This window comes from Tachypleus tridentatus, chromosome 10 (genome assembly GCF_004210375.1).
Source record: "Tachypleus tridentatus isolate NWPU-2018 chromosome 10, ASM421037v1, whole genome shotgun sequence".
Classification (NCBI taxonomy): Eukaryota; Metazoa; Arthropoda; class Merostomata; order Xiphosura; family Limulidae; genus Tachypleus; species Tachypleus tridentatus.
This window is the reverse complement of record NC_134834.1, coordinates 36,361,162-36,376,039: the sequence shown is the minus strand read 5'-3', so window position 1 is coordinate 36,376,039 and position 14,878 is coordinate 36,361,162. Positions and strand designations below refer to the sequence as shown.

The 14,878-nt window shown below is 32.6% G+C and overlaps 1 protein-coding gene across 2 annotated transcripts in view; it reads right to left on the bottom strand.

Moving 5' to 3' along the window:
* LOC143229058 (tudor domain-containing protein 1-like) overlaps positions 1 to 5,404 on the bottom strand; it is a 105,792-nt gene extending 100,388 nt beyond the window's left edge. Inside the window, exon 1 of one of the 2 annotated variants that reach the window (XM_076460778.1) lies at positions 5,333 to 5,404. The gene's annotated coding sequence lies outside the window, so the exon portion shown is untranslated. Of the gene's footprint in view, positions 1 to 5,090; positions 5,225 to 5,332 lie in introns of those variants that run through there. The other variant, XM_076460779.1, reaches the window with a different exon arrangement.
* Positions 5,405 to 14,878: the final 9,474 nt, after the last annotated feature.

Sequence of the window (14,878 nt, the reverse complement as noted above, 5' to 3'; positions counted from 1 at the left end):
AATAAGTACAAGGGGTTAATAAAGGCATTTAGAGAAAAGGGTCATAACTGTGCCAGGAATACTACTGACAATTAACTATGAGGATGAGATTTAGAGTTGGTCACTAGTGCCTAAATGCTACTAATATTGCTAGGCTTGGGTTAATAAGTAAGGATAGTTGGACAAGTGGGATCAGTTCAATAGGAGAAGTGAGCTTTTTGTAATGGATGGTTTACATTTAAAATGGGTAGGATGTGGCTTATTCATAATGGTTATTAACTAAGCTGTAAGGAAGGATTTAAACTACAATTAGACAGTTGCAAGGGTCGTGATAAACCAAATGCAATAAACAAACTTAGAGAACAGTTCAGCATTCAAATTAAGTACAGTGGTCATTATATTGATAGGCTAAATTGTTACCACTGCAATGCTAGAAGTAAAATAAAATAGATGACTTTTGAACACTGGTAGGAATGGAGGACTTTGATATAATCGGAATACTTCAAGTTTAAAGTAAATGATTTTGATGACAAATTTTTTGAAATACAGGGTTATGGGTTATTTAAAGGGGTTAGTCTTAAAGAAAGGGAGAAGAGTGGCTTTATATGTAAAATGTAACTTATATACTGTTGAAGTTGAAGATATCAATGATAATACCAAGGAGATCGAATCCATTTGGGTTTCTATTAGTAGATATAAAGGGAAAAGGCATTTATTAGAAATTTGTTACAGACCAATAGATGATACTGATGAAATCAGTAAGAAACATTAGAATTAAATAAAAATTTCAGTTGTCAACAAGGTCATAATTGTGGGTGATTTTAATTTCAGGCATTTAGATAAAGAAATACTAGAGTTAAATCATGAGGAAGAAATTGTTTTCTTGGAAACTGTTCAAGATTATTTTTTTCACCAATAAACAGAGAAAAAAGAATCAGATTATGTTACCAAGGAGCTAGATGAAGGATATAACTGACAGAGCAGGAGATATAATAAAGGGGGGGTGGACAGTAGACATGCTGTTTTTGTGCTACATGTAGAGGTTGATGTGGGGAAAAGTTTGTCAGAGGAGCTAATTAATGAGTACAATGGATTGATAAAGACATTTAATGTAAAAAAAAACAAAAAAAAACTTAGTTTTTCAGGGATATTGTCCAGAATTAACTGTGGGAATGAAGTTATAAGTCACCAGGGCTTAATGCTAGACTTAGGGTGAGCAGATTGACTGGGTGGACTTGTGTGATCAGTTTAGTGGAAGAAAGGGCCTTTTTGGAATGGATGGTTTACATTTAAATAAGATATGAGCTGGCTTGTTTGCTACAGCTATTAATTCAGATCTAAGGGAAGATTTAAAATAGAACTAGATAGTGACAAGGGCCAAGATAAATTGAACACAAAAAGAATAAAAAGCAGAAAATCATTTCACTTAGGAAATGAGTACAGAGGTAGTTAGAAGTGCAGGCTTAATTGTTACTATTGTAATGTTAGAAGTAGTAAAACAGACAGATTTTGAGCAAAGGTAGGAATGAAATATTTTTATATAATAGGAATAACTGAAACATGGATAAATTTACATGATTTTGATGACAGAAGTTTCTTTGAAATACAGGGTAACAGACTATTTAATAGGGAGAGTATTAAAGGGAGGGAGAGGGGTGACTTTATATGTAAAATGTGAGTTATATCCTGTTGAAATTAAGGATATCAAAGGTGATTGAATTCATTTGGGTTTTTATTAGTAGATATAAAGAGAAAAGGGTTAAGTGGGAATTTGTTACAGACACCAAATGATGCTAATGTGAGAAACTTTTCAACAAGATTAAGATTTCAGTTATTAATGAAGTCATAATTATTGGTGATTTTAATTTTAGGCACATAGATTAAGAAATGCTGGAGTCAAACCATGAGGAAGAAATGTTTATGGAAACTGTTTAGAATAGCTTTTCACCAACCAGTCAAGAAGCCTACTAGAAATAATGCTATTTTAGATTAATTGTTAACTTCAAATACAGAAATCATCAAGAGAGTAGAACTTGGGAAACATCTGGGTACAAGTGATCATTGCTCCATTAGGTTTGATGTTTTACAACATATGGAAATAGTGATATTTTGGTCACAAATTTCAAAAACATTTTTTTTTGAAGAGATATGTGAAGAATTATTTTTGTAAATTGAGAAGCTGAGTTATTTGGAAATGCTGATCACATATGGAAAAATTTTAAAGATAAATTTTAAAATAACATTTCTTATACAAAGAAAAGTAAACTATGACCAAAACACCAGACTGGCTCATGGTTTAGTGGATAAAATCAAAGAATAGCATCATAAATTTGAGAAATTTAAATTGACTGGTATAAGAAATTTAGAAAATTATAGAAGATCAAGAACACTGGTGAAACAGAAAATTAGAACATTAAAAATGATGTGTGAGAAAATATTGGCTGAAAATGTAAAAATTAACAATTTCTTTAAAAACGTAAAGGGTAATCAGTTTGAAGGATAATAAAGGAAGGCTAGTATCTGATGATTTTGAGATGGTTCTGTTATTAAATTTTGCTTTTTCTTCAGTTTTTACTAATGAAGATTCAAGGAGTATTCTACACCTTGAACAGTTGGTAAATGGAAATCAGATCAAACAAGATAACTGCATTAGTTCTAAACTGGTTAGGAAAATATTTAAAAATTTAAACAACAATAAATCTTCTGGGCCAGATAATATTTTCCCAAAAGTTTGAAGGATGTTAAAGATTGGTAAAAGGCACGTAAAGAATAATCTGTATAGATGCAGGAGATAGGTTAGCAAGTTAGATAGAAGAGTGGCTGAATGAAACAAAACAGAAGGTTGTTGCAAATGGAGTTCAGTCTTAGGACCTTGCTTTTTTTATTTATATTAATGACATAAATAAAAGAATGGTCAATAAATTATCTAAATTTGTTGATAATATCAAAATCTTGGGTGCTGCTGTCTTTGAAGAAGATACTGCTGCTTTAGAAAATGATTAAGATCATTTAGTGAGTTGGAAAATAAATGGAAGACAGGTTTAAGTTATAATAATGCATGTGCATTATCATAATTAGAATTATAAGCATATTTTGGATTGGAATAAATTTAACAGTATCATGAAAGTAAAGGATCTTGGTGTAATGGTTGATTAATCTCTGAAGCCATCCAAACAGTGTGCTGTTGCTAGTAGTATGGTAAATAGGATCTTAGGTTGTATCTACATAAATACTGACTATAAGTCTCAAAAGGTTATAATATCATTGTATAGGTCACTGGTTAGACCACTTTTGGAGTATTGTGTTCACTCTTGGGCTTCTTACACCTTAAGTAAGTAGAATGAGTGTTGAAAAGGGTTCAGTTTGTTTCAAATTTTGCACAAAGCTACATGAGGACTATTTGTGCTACCCATCCCTGACTTAACAGTGAAAGGCAGCTAGTCATCATCACCCATTACCAACTCTTGGGCTACTCTCTTACCAATGAATAGTGGGATTGACTATCACATTATAATGCCCTCAGAACTGAAAGAGCAAGGATGTTTGTTGTAATGGGAATTTGAATGAAATGCTTTAGAAAAAGAGTTGCCAGAATGGTGCTGAAGATAGAGGAGTAGTTATACAAGGAGAGGTTGTAATCTCTCAAATTTTCTCTTGACAAAAACAAAGAATTAGAAGGGATCTTATTGATGGATTTAAGATGGTAAATGAAATTGACAATGTTGATTCATCATCTTTTTTCATACTTAACAGTGAGAAATGTAGCACTAGGAGACACAAATATAAATTTTAGTAGGGTAGGAGCAATCTTTAGCTAAAACAGTTTTTCTGAAAGGGTGATTGACTGAATGGGTTGTCTTTTGATGTTGTGGAGGCAGGAAGTTTAAGTGAGTTTGAGAGTAGGTTTGCTAACTATATGAATGATATGAACATACCTTAAGTATTTATTTATAGTTTTAGTTTAGAGAAGTGGACAGCTTAGATGGACCAATAGCTCCTATGTTGCCCCACAACATTAATCAGTACAAAGAGATTTAAATATGGTATTCCAAAACTTCAGGAGCTTAGCTTTCATTTGTGGGTTTAATTTCTTACTTTCTTTGAAAGATGGGTGGTACAATAAAAGCCTTTAAAGGTTCAAATTGTCCCTTGTTGCCTACCTGTTATATAACTTGTTTATTTCAACATCCAATTAGAACAAGCTACTATTAATTATCCTGGTATCTTTCTTTGAAAGATGGGTGGTACAATAAAAGCCTTTAAAGGTTCAAATTGTCCCTTGTTGCCTACTAGTTATATAACTTGTTTATTTAATCAACATCCAATTTCAACAAGCTACTATTAATTATCCTGGTATCTTTCTTTGAACTTTTTCTAAAACATCAGTATCCTTAATTAAGTAAAAAGGGTACATTCATCAACTTAAACAAGAGCATCATCTGATAATTTGAATAAACTAGCGAGACAAAAAAAAATCCCTTTCTAAAGAACTGTTGAGAATTTTTCACATAATTCCAAGTTCAAAAGGTGCTTTATAAAATGATTTCTGACAATGAATTCCAGCTGTATACCAATAATATAAGTCAGAATAAATTATTTTTTTCTAAGACTCTTCTTTTTAAAATGCATGTCATATTAAGCTTCATTACAATAAACATAATTTTCCTTTGTATATAAGGACTTGTGAAAGATTTCAGTTCACAAACACTTGCTAATTTATTACTTAACATTTTTTTTAGCACGTGTTACTAGGGTTAAGCATTTTACTATCAAACCTGTAATATAGGATGTATAAACTTCCACCCTGTTAAATTTTAAATCTGTCTCCTAGTCATAACACTCTTATCATTAACTACGAAAAAATAAAAAACATGAATACTCATTACTCCCTTTCCAATAGAGATCATTCTATAACCTCTCTTTTGAAATCTTTACAACATGCCAATATCCTGAAATAACTAGCCTGATGCTAAGTAAAATACTCTCATTTCTATATAAAGCCTAAATAAAGAATATTACAAATAATCTCCTTCGGATCATATGCAATATTCCTGTAGATACAACCAAAATTCATACTCATAGTTGCTCTCCCACTGGAACCTACATATTACCTGGATGTTTCAAGTTAACCAAATGTGCACAGGGTTGATCCACTGGATTCACTTTTTCTCAGAGAAGAGAAGTTAACATTAATAGCATTAGCATTTTTGTTACACTAACAACGAATAACATTTCTATTAACAAACACAAAGTTATTGCGAACAATGTAAATCGTTTGTTTTTGGGTTTTTTTTAACAAACAGTTTATCATATTTCTCCTATCAAAAATGTGGTATAAACATTTGTAACAAACCTCAAAATAATATCTCCCCAACCTTACGATACAATACAAATATAATAGCCCCACATGGTAACACGAGCAGTGTGTATAGGAAGACTTGAATCTACCTAAAGGGGGACGGATTTTTATTTAATTCATTTATTTTTGTTTGTCATTAAAAAGCTAATAGTTTGTTTGTTTTTAATTTCGCGCAAAGCTACTCGAGAGCTATCTGCGCTAGCCGTCCCTAATTTGGCAGTGTAAGACTAGAGGGAAGGCAGCTAGTCATCACCACCCACCGCCAACTCTTGGGCTACTCTTTTACTAACGAATAGTTAAATTGACTGTCACATTATAACGCTCCCACGCTTGAAAAGGCGAGCATGTTTGGTGCGACGGGAGAACCCGCGACCCTAGGATTACGAGTCGAACGCCTTAACACGCTTGGCCGTGCTGGGCCCATTAAAAAGCACCAAGAGTACTAAAAATGGTTTTTGACGTTATAAGCTTTCAGACTTACCACTGAATCACTTAGAGGCAGAAAACAAATTTGTTGTTATTGTTATTCTCTTAATGCAAAATTACACAGGGTAATGTTCTCCCCCACCCTTCTGTGGCTCATCGACGCTTAAAATTGGATTGCGATATCCTCGGTAAGCAGAGCAAAGATTGTGTAGCTTAGTGCTTAACAACTAGCAAAACACACCACAATGGGCTACCTGTACTTCGTCTATCTCAGGAATCGAATCCCGGATCTCTAGCATTGTAAATTCATTAATTTACCATTAGCCCACTTTAGAATGTAACAGATGTATTTAAAATTTTGATATTCATGTTGTCTTCATAGATTGTGCCCGAAAACAGAATCTAAAATACCTAGCTTTACAAAGTTTGTTTCCTTGATCTTAAGCAAAAAGCTACACAATGGGCTATCTGTTCTGTACCTACCGCAAGTATTGAAACATGATTTTTGGTTTTATGAGCTTTGTTCGTTTGGAATTAAGCACAAAGCTACATCTTGGGTATCGAAGCACGGTTTTTAGTGGTGTGAATTCGCAGACATACCGCTGTGCCACCAGGGGACTATTATAAGCTTCCAAGCTTACAGTTTGTTTTGTTTTTGCAAATAATTTCATATTCCCAATAAGGACAGTCAGTGCTTTTTGAGGATAAAAATTGTCTGTTACAATAAATATTGTAACAGTTAAGAAATATTGAGTAATAGAAAATATTTATTTATAAAAAAATAATAAATTCAGTGAAATGTGTGTTTGTGTGTTTTCTTACAGCAAAGCCACAAAGGGCTATCTGCTCAGCCCACCGAAGGGAATCGAACCCCTCATTTTAGCGTTCGAAATCCGGAGACATACCGCTGTACTGCAGTGAAGTATTTGTATGATTAATCGCATATGTAGTCACCATATTATGTGTAGGATATCAAATAATTTAGAAAGATTGAAGGAGTAGCTTTTAAGCTTGAAAATGATAAAAGAAACTATAAACATTGTCAACCCCCTGATTAAGGCATGAGTTTACAGGGCCTCATACAAACTATGGTTTGTTTTGAATTTCGCGCAAAGCTTCAGAAGGGATATCTGCGCGCTGTCCTTAATTAACTATTGTAAGCCTAAAGGGAAGGCAGCTAGTCATCACCACCCATCGCCAATTCTTGGGCTACTTTTTACCAACGAATAGTGGAATTGACCGTAACAAAATAGCAAACCCACGAACATCGGATTACAAGTCGAGTGCCTTAACCACCTGGCTATGCCGAGCCTAGTGGAAGAAAACGCGGAGTTAGCTGGCGTGTGAATGATTAACCTTAACGAGTGATTTCTGTAGTGTGTTTCACAGCTGTATTGTAACAACAGTGATAGGAAAAATAATGTGTCTCATTAATTGTGTTCAAAACTAACTGAACCAGTCTGTGTGAGCTTTTGAAAAAAGCGAGAGAGGGAGAACTATTTAAAGCTCTGGATACAACTATGGTACCTAACAGAAGAAGTTGGGTGTCAAAAAAATGAAGTTAGTGAAAGTGTGTGATTGTTAGTTTAACTGAAATGGGCTACATTTTAAAATGCGTTTTACAGTTTAAGGAAAATAATTTATCTTGTCAAAGGGTATTCTAAAGTAACTGAACTCGTCTGAGACAAATATTTAAAGTTTGGGATACAATTGTAATAACTCACAAAGTAACGTAGGTGAAAATATCACAGGTTGTACAGTAAGAAAGAGAGCAGAGAAAAATAATTTGTTTTTTGAATTTGATTCTAAAATAATTGAATTAACCTGTGTAAACTTTTGATAAGAAAACGAAATTATTCAGAATTTTAGATACAACTGTGATATTTCATAGCGTCAAGGATTATTGTATGTTTGTTATACTTGTTTTGAATATATATATATGTATATATATTATTTTAAAACGTGTGTTGTGTACTGTCCGTTTATTGTTCGAATTTATCGCGAAAATGTCACAGACGCCGACTGTAAGAGAATTCCACTCCACACATTGGAGCTAGATTATGTGCATATATGAAGATACACCTGAATAAAGACTAGGAGAAGATATATGGCAGCTTACTTTAGAGTAGAAAATAAGAAATATTAAAGCATCTAGAACAAAGGCCCATTTAACAGATAACTAAAATGGAGTATTAATTATCACAGTGTTTTTGTATGCTATCATTATTACATTTAAAGGAGTTACTAAAACATGTTTAACGGATAAGAAGTTTTATAATATTTATTACATTGTTAATTACAAACTGTCTATTTTGCTTTTCCTTTTATATTAAGATATCTCTCTATACCAAGTATTATTTTCTATCTTACAGTTATTTCAAGCTCAATACTGCAATGTGTTCAAACATGTTATATGTAATAAATGTAAGTCATACTTCAATAAAACGATAAAAAATGGCATAGTTATTTACTTTGCGGGAAATTGAAACTGTATTACTGCATCAGTAAGTACAGGTATGCAAACTGTTTGTACTGAATTTTAAAAAAATCTTGATAAAGATTTACACAATACAATACAATCTTATTCCTTTTACTAGTTATGAACAAGTTGTGGTACAGAACCTATCACACATTATCTCTCTAATAGTCGGAGACATTCATAAATGAGAAATTCAATGAGAAATTATACCTGCCTTCTTGTGGGAAAGACTTCTATAAAATGAACGAATTATATAAATGTGTGCAGTGCTTTCATCCTCTGGTTAATCAGGTGATACCTTGAGTATATATATAACCTTTTATTTTTCTATCGAAATCATCAATAGAACCACAGATGATACACACTCTTGAGAAGTCTCAGTCTGATAAGCAAAGATTAAATTCTTTGTTTCATTAGTAAAATACAGGTAAACATCGATATAAAACGCATCGATAAAGCGCGATAATCAGTTGGGCGCGATGGGGTCTTAGGCCCCAAATTTTTTGGGGTTTTTTACAGAGGCCGCCGGTTAATGTGATCAAAAATCAAAAACCAAATCCACTTCAATCTTTTTGTATGGTTTTCACGCCGCATATTGTGATCAAACCCCGGCCTGGATGTAATAATTCCTGGCGCTGTCAACTGCAGTAAAGTACATTTTAAACTTTGCCATGACATTTTTTTATCAGGTAATTATTTGACTTCAGTTTGTACTTAGATTTTAATAATTAGTAAATAAATTATCAAAATTAATTACTATATGTATTAACTTTTAAAATTGAACTAATTTTAATCAGCGTCTAATCGTAAAAACGATCACATGATTGCTCTGACGGAACTACTTTTAGAATATAAGCCCCCATCAAAGTAATGAATTCGATAAATTTCTTTAGAATTCTGCTTTTTTACATTTAATTTCAGTCTTAAAATTGAGTTTAATAAATAAAAAAATGCTATATCATTGGTGTAAGTAGTTTTGTTTGTTTTTCTTTATTTCACTACAAAACGCGTAAATTTTGCATTATCGCTCACCCCGAGGGTCAAAAAAAAAATAATCAAATCGGTATAAGGCGCAATCAGATACAACGCGGTCGAATTTTTTGGACCCCAACTAGCGCCTTATATCGATGTTTGACTGTAGTTTATTTTTTTATGTTTGGAAAGTAAGATTAATAACTAGCTTTCCCTGAGCCACTTTAGTTCTTGGGAGTATTTGGAAAGATAATTATCTTGTAATGGTGTGGTCTTTCTTCTTGATCTCGTGCAATTATCAATTATTACAGATCTTAAGTGTTTATTAAGAACCATTTTCAATGTAATTTACACTGTATCCAGTTTATTTCTTTACTCCAACTTCAGAATCAAAGTATTTTGGTTTATTGTGTGGTACATTTCTTGATCGAACTTTTGTTGTTTTGGATCTTTGTTACTCGAAGGAAAAATCAATGAATTTGAGTACATCGCACTTTAATGCAAATAATCTCATATATTTAAAAATACTACTAAATGAAGCATTGTCTACGAATAACTCGATTATATACTTCTAAGGAGGTAAACTGAAGAATTTTATAAGTTTAAACTGTAATAACTCATATTTCACAGAAATATGTTTTGTTCTGTGTTTGTAGCCTTTGCCATTTTAATTTCTAATAAATAGGAATGTGACTAACTCTTGAAATGAGTATGACCTCATTCCAAAGTAACATGATACAAGAGTGTCGAGTTAGTATAACAGAGTTCGAAATTCGCGTCGTTTGTACTGTTTGGACCAGCTAAGAGGTTCACAAGTTGACTAGAATGGCGAAAAAGATAATTTTATTGACTCAACAAGGCCGGTTATAATTTTAAGCATTATTTCCGTTTGTTGTTGTTTTTCTCGTCAAGAAACGTACATTTTTTCTTTTCTTTTTTCTCACAAAACCGTAGTTATGTTTTTACCTCGTGAAAGTACATTATCTTCTTAGAACCTATTTTCGAACGCTAGAGAAAATTCCTATAACCGTCTGAAATGAAATTAAAACTCCTGGAACATGTGTATGACAGAATTAATCCAAAAGAAGTGTGAGGAATATTAACAGCTCAATGGAGAAATTTCTTGTCAATATTAAAATAGACATCTTGGGTCGCTTTTTATATTTATCTGTATTAATGTAAATATTACGTACATTCCAAGAGAGATATAACTAAATATTGCTGTTTTCAATCAAATGGTAAGTCTTTGGATTTACAATACTAAATTCAGGGGCTTGAGTGCCCTCAGAGGACTCAGCAGATAGCCCGAAGTGGCTATGCTATAAGAAAAAAACACTCGTTCATTTACTGTTACCTACATAAAAATTCACATCTGTAATTGACAAAATGGAACCAACATTGTGTGTGAGTGTTCTTTTACTGGACCAATTAAAACTGATTGGAATCCCTAGAGGTCCAGTTAAAATGTTTGAAGAACAGTTTAGAAATTTTGAAGTTTGGGCCTTGATATGCAACCCTAACTAAACAACACTCTGGTTGTAATAAAACTTTGTCTAAAGTAGATGATTAGCTTCAATTTCTGTACTTTTTTATCTCGTTTGTGAGAACATCGCTTGTCTTTTACAAAACTTTTAAAAAATCAGACTGAGTTTGTAATTAATAAATGCTTCAGAGAAATATGTTGTATCAATACCTCAAAAGGAAAGGTAGCTGGAATGCTTCAAGAAAATGAATAGTTAAGCTCAAATCCAACGAAATGGTTTTCCCGGCAAGCTTACAGGCTTACAACGCTAATATTCATAATTAGATTACCCTTAGTAGACAGAGCGCTGATTGCATAGCTCTGGGATAAAAGAACAACATAACTTCCGACGAAGCAAATTTCCAACTAAATAAATACACAACCCAGGATATGAAACTTGCTTCCTTTATATGTAATTGAAAAAAAAATAGAAAAACGTTTATAAAAAGGTAAAACACAGAATGTGAAACAGCAGGTTTACATGTACCTCCGCATGGACCCAGCGAACTTTCATGCAGAGTTTGGTAGAGTTCCATCAATAGGAGTATTAAGAAACGTAAAACTAAAAAATTGTATGCAGCTCTCTATACACCCAATGAACCTCCACACTAATTTTGGTGAAGATCCATCGACACATTGCAAAGTAGTTACCTTGAACATACAACAGGTGACAGACAGTACTATTATGTTCATACAGATATCAAATCTGCCCTATTCTCTTTGACAAAATTTTATTCGATCGAAGTTATGTGCTAACTGTAGCCCTGTATGTTACTTTCTGCCCCAGTAAGTAGCTGCAACTGTATTCCACCTTACGTTGTGTAAAGAAAACAGATCTGTGGCTGTTACTTGAAACAAGACACTTGTAAATTTTTTCGATTAAGTTTTCTGGTTGGTCAACATCAGAGGAAAAAGTTAATTGCTTTGAACTTAAAAGAGTCAAGACTCCATTCAGAAGTCTGGTCTTTGTTCCTTCTATTTTACATTCATTTTTCAATTAGATTTAGTTATCATTTTATTTTAATTCAGTTTTCACAAAATAATTCCTACCCTAGGAGCAGTTGTCCTTTGATTTCGTCTTCTGTGGTCAATTGAGTGTTTTATTTTTATTTTGACTTTAACATTATGCCTCCTCTCTTATTACACCTACAACAATTCACTAAATCTAATATGGTTTGTTTTTGAGTTTCGCACAAAGCTACTCGAAGGTTATTTGCGCTAGCCGTCTCTAATTTAACAGTGTAAGACTAGAGGGAAGGCAATAAGTCATCCCCACCCACCGCCAACTCTTGGGCTACTCTTTTACCGACGAATAGTGGGATTGATCGTCACATTATAACGTCCCCACGGCTGAAAGGGCGAGCATGTTTGGTGCGACGGGGATTCGAACCTGCGACCCTCAGATTACGAGCCGAACACCTTAACCCACCTGGCCTATCTAATAAGGAGTACCAGGTTTATCACTGGGATAAAGAAGTGTAGTGTAACTGTACATTTGTAAATTAACAGTGTTTATATGGCTAAAAAATATTTTGTTTGTATTTATAAAATGCAATAAAACTTTAAAAAGATAATTAAATTCTAAAAAGAACTTTGTAAACCTTTATTGTATGTGTATAATTTAAAAACCGCTACTTATTGTTTTCAAAACTATTATGTCGGTCTTTATCTGTTTTTCAGCAAATCCTGCCAGTTTCTTTGTGCAAAAAGTTGCATTTTATTTTCTATATTTGTTGTGAAAATAAAAATGTTACTTGATGTATTTTACACGATACAAAGTGTATGGGTATGCAAGTGGAATTTTTATATTAGTTTTCTTAAATAGTTTCAGCACAAAAAGTACCACTAAAAATTTTGTTTTCTTATAATATCATCTTCATTTATTATTGTTCATAAAGTATGTTTCTTTTTTGGCATAAAAAAAACATATCGCCAACTATTAAGATACTCTTGTCTGACAGAACAGAGAAATTTGACCGTCATTCTTCAAAGCACATTACGATTCCAAAATACGAAAAGATTTTTCACTCCAACTCTGCAATTTAAAATACAGGTGTGCCAAACATTATGTCTTGCCTTGCAACATTTGTAAAACTAATACTAGTTTTATTAAAACATTGGTTAAGGAACATGTTTTACAACACTGTGCAAAACTGTTAGGACAGGACAATATTTTGTTTTCTTTCCATTTTATGGGGCTGATTATTCCCTGCCATTACAGGATGTATGTTTTAACATTATCATAATGTTTCACTGATCCCTGTTGACAACTGAATGCGCCAAGGTGAGAATATTTATTATCCATTAGAATTCCCACATATTTGTACCAAGGGCATGTAATGAGGTTCTGCTTGAATGAATATACTGATCAAATTTAGGGTCTAAAATAACTGCCATGGTACTTCATGTGGTCATGTAGTGTCTTAACTATATAACAAGGAACTTGCATATAATACTGGTATATACTAGAATAAATCAATTAACAACACTCCATAAATAAACCTTGATAAAAACTGGTAGACTTTCATTGTATTATACACGAGGAGGCTAATGTGTGAAAAATCTGGTCTTAAGGAACTTGAAAAAGTGATGGAAATTTTAACCAAGATAGTTAATTCTGTTTCTGCGCATGCTTTGGAAAAAAGACAATTTTAGAATTTACTACAAGAGGCGAATTCGGTGTACACAGGGGTACTTATGCACGACAATGTTCGTTGGCTAAGAAGAGGTTCCGTTCTTAAACGATTTGTTGAGTGTTTGGATGAAAGTCGTCTGTTTTTAACAAATGGAAATTTTCTTATCAAGAATTATATGATATTGTATGGATTTGTAGAATGATGGTTTTTACATATTTCTCCTCGCATTTAAATTACTTGAACACCAAATTACAGGGATCTGGCAAAATACTTGATGTTATGTTTGATAAAAAATAAAAGCTTTTGAAATCAAACTGAAAATTTTTAAACGTAATGTTTGCAATGGCACTTTCAAATATTTCCCAAAACCAAAAAAACATATAGCAGGTCTTGAAATCCATGATAAAATATATATTTGGAGCTTTCAAATGCAATTTTCAAACTTCGTTAATTCAACTTTTGAACAATTTTCTTTAAGATTTAATAAATTCGGGCTGTTTAAAGAAACTACAAAATTCATAAAGTATGTAGACAGTGTAAAGTTAGACAAACTGAATTTGGAAAAGTTGCAGTAGGTTGACTTGGATAATTTTGAGACGCAACTCATTGATTTATAAAGTAGGTCAATCTGGAAGCAAACATTTGTTGACTTAAGAGCTGAACTATAAAATATTGAAAGAGATCGGTTAGTAACTGGAAGAGCGCAAAAATTTGCAGAAAATGAGCTTCTAAAACTCTAGCGTTCTATTCCTCAAACTCTGAAAAATGTCGCAACGGTAGTATTAACAGTATTTTCATCAACATATTTATGCGAATCATTATTTTCAGTGATGAACTTTTTAAAGTTGTATTATAGTAATAGACTTGTTGCTGAAACTAGTGCTGCAAGCATGACTCTCAAAAATCAAATACAAGTCTGATATAAAATATCTGTCATCGTTGGTGCAGCAGCAAAAGTCTCACTAAGAGACTAAAATATGCTCATTTTCCTTTCCTTGTTTTTTATTTTTTATGTTACATAATATAAACCAAAACTTATCATATCACAAAATGGTTTCTGTTAATAATAAAACAATAAATAAACAAGAAGATTCCTTCTTTTCCTTAAAAAAGTCCATTATTATTATTACTACTAATTCATTAATTTTATTTATTGTGAATTACTATAATTATTAATAACATGTAACTCAAATAGCTGTTTCATTTAAAATAATTAAGAATAACAATAAATAATAATCTGCTGCTAACTATTACAAGGGGCATGCGAGAGAATGTTTTAGAAGATTAACCCCAATTTGGGCACACACTCTCAAAAATGTTCGCCATCCCTGCCCTAGATCGTGAGACCGAGACAGGTAAATTTGAATATAGGAAAAAAAGAGGCATAATACCTAATCTCAATAATCTTCTCTGTATATAATGATTTAACTTAATTTTGGCACAATATTAATACAATGGACATTAATGCAGCCTTTGAGACAGAAGGAAGACTGTCACTGATATCA